Raw genomic sequence first — 4791 nt, 5'->3', positions numbered from 1 at the left:
TTTCTCTGTAGCTTTGGAGCCTGTCCTAGAACTCACTCTGTGGACCAGGCTGGCCTCGAACTCAAAGAGATCCACCTGTCTCTGTCTCCGAAGTCCTGGGATTAAAGGTATGTGCCACCACCACACAGCTAATATTAAATCTTAAAACGAAAACGAACAAGGCTGGAGAGATGACTCAGTGATAAGTGCACTGGTTGCTCTTCTAGAGGACTTGAGTTTGATTCCCAGCACCCACATGGTGGCTCATAGGCTTCTATAGCTCCAGATACAGGATCTGATAGCCTCTTCTGGTCTCCTCAGGCACCAGGCACACATGTGGCACATAGACCTGCATACAAACAAACCACCTGCCACATGAGAGAGAGAGAGAGAGAGAGAGAGAGAGAGAGAGAGAGAGAGAGAGAGAACGACTCAGGCTAAGAGTACAGCTCAGTGATCAGGATTTACCTACCGGGGCTGGAGAGATGGCTCAGAGGTTAAGAGCATTGCCTGCTCTTCCAAAGGTCCTGAGTTCAATTCCCAGCAACCACATGGTGGCTCACAACCATCTGTAATGAGATCTGGTGCCCTCTTCTGGCCTGCAGTCATACACACAGATAGAATATTGTATACATAATAAATAAATAAATATTTTTTTTAAAAAAAGGATTTACCTACCATGGGTGAAGCCCTAAAGTTCATTTCGCCAACGGAGGGTGAGGTAGGTGATAGTGGTAGATATGACTCTAATTTTGGGGGGGTGTTTTGTTTTAATTTTTGTTTTAGTTTTTTTGTTGTTGTTGTTTTTGTTGTTTGAGACTGAACCTCACTATGTATTCTTGGCTGACCTGGAACTCAATATGTAAGCCAAACTGGCCTTAGAGGGCTTTTGTTGTTGGTTTGGTTTTGCTTTTTCTTTTTTTTTCTTTTTTCTTTTTTTTTTTTTTTTTTTTTGGTTTTTCGAGACAGGGTTTCTCTGTGGCTTTGGAGCCTGTCCTGGAACTAGCTCTGTAGACTAGGCTGGGCTCGAACTCACAGAGATCCGCCTGCCTCTGCCTCCCGAGTGCTGGGACTAAAGGCGTGCGCCACCATTGCCCGGCATGGTTTTGCTTTTTCAAGACAGGGTTTTCCTGTGTGATATCCCAGGCTGTCCTTGAACTCACTCTGTAGAATAGACTGACCTCGAACTTACAGAGATCCACCTGCCTCTGCCCTCCTGAGTGCTGAGATTAAAGGCATGCACCACCACTGCTTAGCTGGATAAAGTGTTTTTTTTTTTCTAAACCAGTTTTAGTCTTTATTCTCCGTCTGCTGCATAGAAGAATTGACCAGTGCACATAGGGACAAAATCTCAGTCAATGCTTTTTCACTGAGGCTGGGTTTCCTTACCTTGTTAGTCAATTACTCAGCAAAATGTATCTGCCTATTCTTTAATAAGGTTTGAATTGCTACTTAGGACTAAGTGAAAATGTTTTAAAGAGTATTTGTGTTAGCCTTGGCAACAGGGTGAGACTCTCCTTATAGTATGTATCAGTCGACTCTGAGTTAAAAACCACCACCATGACAGTGATATCATCCTGATACATCCTGGTTACATCTCCTGGTAACATCAGCATGGCGGCCAGTCCCTCTGGCTCCATCTCCCCATACTTGTTGCTCCCGATGGCGTGTCTGAGCAGATGCGCAGCTGCATTTTGGTCAGCTATATGGAGATCACTGGTTTTCCTCTGCAGCAGCAGACTCTGCATGAGCCCCAGGTTGGCCCGTCTTTGGTTCAGGTGCGGCTATGGCAACCACCCTTGGACAGGTGCCCACCACCAGTCTTACCACATCCTCATTGCCCGGCTTGTCCCACAGACCATCTGAGGCCAGCACAAGGAACTCACCTTGGGGCCCTCAGGCTTGGCAGTCAGACAGGGTGGGGTGTAGTAGTGGGGCAGTGTGAACTGGTAGATGCTGAGGGACTCCCTAGGACACTACGCAGAAACTCTTTACTCCACTTGAGCCGGACATCCCCAAAAGCCCTGCAGGGTGTGAGGACACCCAGCAGCCTGTCATCTATGATGATATCATGTTCTCAGACTCAGGGTGTTCTCTCTTAAGCAGGGATAGCTCAGCCTCATTCCAAGCATTGTGGTCACAGGTAAGAGGTAAACAGGACCACACACGATTGTCTTCTGGACACCAAGGATAGCCCGGCAGTAACCAGCATTTACTACATGCTGGGGCCATGCAAGCTGTTGCACCAGAAAAAGCAACCTGGAGGGATAAGTCTTCCAGGGGAGCCTGAGCTTCTAGTGAGATGTCCGAATCCAGTCTCTGGAAGGAGTACATCAATGCTTCTTCAATGCTCAACCCCATTTCCATATGCAAGTCAAGAAGTTCCTGCCAATAGTCTCAGAGGTGGTCCAGGTGTACGGAGGTGGCATCCTTATAAATACTATCCCCAGGATGCTTGAGCCATAAAGGATAGGCAGCAAAGGCTTCCCGTTTTCCAATGCATCCTCCGTCTGCTCTGAGGTTTGGTGGGACATCAGGGACACTGCCGTGTAGTAGAAGAGCCCCTCACTCACCGCTTGGGCACATGCATGGCCACCATGGCCATCAAAAATGCCTAGTCATCAGTCTGTTGGTTTACATGCGGGAAGCTACACCTTGTTGGTCCTCTGTTTGGTCGGAAACGTCACCTCGGCTCCCTTTACACAAAAAGTCTGGAATATTCAGCTAGGGGCTTCATGCCAGCCTCTGCCATAAGCTCTCTCCCCTGAGAGTTGCCTCAGTCCAAACTCCACCTCTGAGAAAGCCCGCCAAACAGTGACCCCCTCCCCAGGGTGGATCAAGACCACTCCCACAGGCTATTTAAACTGACCCCCCCCCAGAGAATGAACACATGATCTCCAGGTTTCCCATGGTCTCCCCTTCTCTCTCTTCCCCTCTCCATGTTTTCCTGGGGCCACCCAGGAGTATTATCATCTATTAAACATGGTCATCTTTTAATTCAGACTGATTTGTGTCAGCGGAGAGGTTCAACTCAAAAAAATACTTAACATCCTCCACTGGGGAATTGGCAGCCAGCTGGTTGCTCTCAAACCTTAACACTGAATGTGGAACTCCAGTGTTGGAATCAAGAACCTTGTGAGAGGGCTGGAGAGATGGCTCAGTGGTTAAGAGCATTGCCTGCTCTTCCAAAGGTCCTGAGTTCAATTCCCAGCAACCACATGGTGGCTCACAACCATCTGAGGTCTGGTGCCCTCTTCTGGCCTGCAGATATACACACAGACAGAATATTGTATACATAATAAATAAATAAATATTAAAAAAAAGAGAGAGAGAGAAGAGGCCAGCTCGAAGCATGTCATTGACCTGTTCAGGGCTAAGCTGTAGGTGGAAATCCTCTTCCTCAGTTGATGTGTGCCCGTAGGCTTTCTGCAGAGCAAAGCTACCACATAGAATACTGGTCTTTAGAGTCAACGACAGTGGAGATGAAAGCCTCCATTTCAGTTGACTCCTATTTGAGGCACCCCTTGAGTATAAGCGTCTACCTCCTTGTAATATAGCAATTCGGTTCCTTGCAGAGTTGAACATCCAGTAGGACACCGTACTTGACATTCGGAAGCTATGCTGGCATGTGGAGTGGTTGTTTTCAGCTCGTTGGTTGCTTGGGAAAGGCAGAGGACCAGAGCAACAGATATACCCTCAGTCTAAAGTGTATTCTTTAAAGTGACCCAGGGAGCATTGGTTGTTCTGACAGAGGACCTGGGATTGATTCTCAGCACCCACACGGCAGCTCATAAATGTCTGTAAATATTTGTGAGACCCAGTGGCTTTTTCTGGCCTCTGAAGGCACTGCACACAAACAATTCTTAGCCATATGTGCGGACAAAACATCCATACACACAAAACAGAAATCCATAAATATTTGTAAATGACCTACCTGTATACTATGTAAGAAATGAACTTTAAATATGAAAACCAAATTGGTTAAAGATAAAATGGAAAAAGAACAAACCATATTAGCATTTGTCAAAAGATCTACAATGGATATTTTAATATTAGACCAAGTACATGTTAGGGTAAAGAGTGTGACCGGGTGACCGGGTGTGAAAAAGCTGACTTATTGAGAGAACATAACAAACTTCAAAATACATACAAGTGTCTGGGTGTGACACATACCCTTTTCACTGCAGCATTCGGGGCAGACAGGCAGATCTCTGTGAGTTCCAGGCCAGCCAGGGCTACATGTTGAGACCCTGTTGTTTAAAAACATAGGATCTGAGAGACCAAGATAGATGGGACATTCTCCTGCTTTCTCAGAAATGCCTGGGCAAAGGAACCAGTGCTTATGGTGTCCACCGCCCCTGGGAACCTCACTATAATTATGCCTTGACACCAAGTGTGCCCCCATGATCAAACCAGCCACACCCTACAATTACTCCGTGCCTGTGAGAGATAATGGCAACGTGCCTGATGTGCCAGCCACTCCCGGGACCTCCGGGGCCCAGGCCTGGAATGGCTGAAGAATGTGTGAATACTTCCACAGGTGGAAGAGGCCCTGCCCCCATTGTCCCCAATAAACAGGTGGAAATAAAAAAAACATACATACATGCATGCATGCATTCATACATACATACACATACATGCATACATACATATGCTGAAGATATGGTCCGTAGTTAAGAAAACGCACTGCCCTCCTGAAGAACCTAAGTTCAGTTTCCAGCACCAACATCAGGTGACTCCCAACTCCTGTGAGCACAGCTTCAGGGATTCAACGCCTCTGGCCGCACAGACTCACTTGCTTATACCCTCCCA

The 4791-nt window shown here is 47.0% G+C and overlaps 1 pseudogene; it reads right to left on the bottom strand.

Annotated features, from left to right (window-relative positions):
* Window positions 1-1427: 1427 nt before the first annotated feature.
* LOC142851369 (pyruvate dehydrogenase [acetyl-transferring]-phosphatase 2, mitochondrial-like) lies at window positions 1428-3588 on the bottom strand (annotated as a pseudogene).
* Between the last annotated feature and the right edge of the window lie 1203 nt (window positions 3589-4791).

The sequence above is a fragment of the Microtus pennsylvanicus genome, chromosome 5 (genome assembly GCF_037038515.1).
Source record: "Microtus pennsylvanicus isolate mMicPen1 chromosome 5, mMicPen1.hap1, whole genome shotgun sequence".
In the NCBI taxonomy this organism is placed as follows: Eukaryota; Metazoa; Chordata; class Mammalia; order Rodentia; family Cricetidae; genus Microtus; species Microtus pennsylvanicus.
The sequence above is the reverse complement of the archived record's forward strand: the minus strand, read 5'-3'. Positions and strand labels throughout refer to the sequence as shown.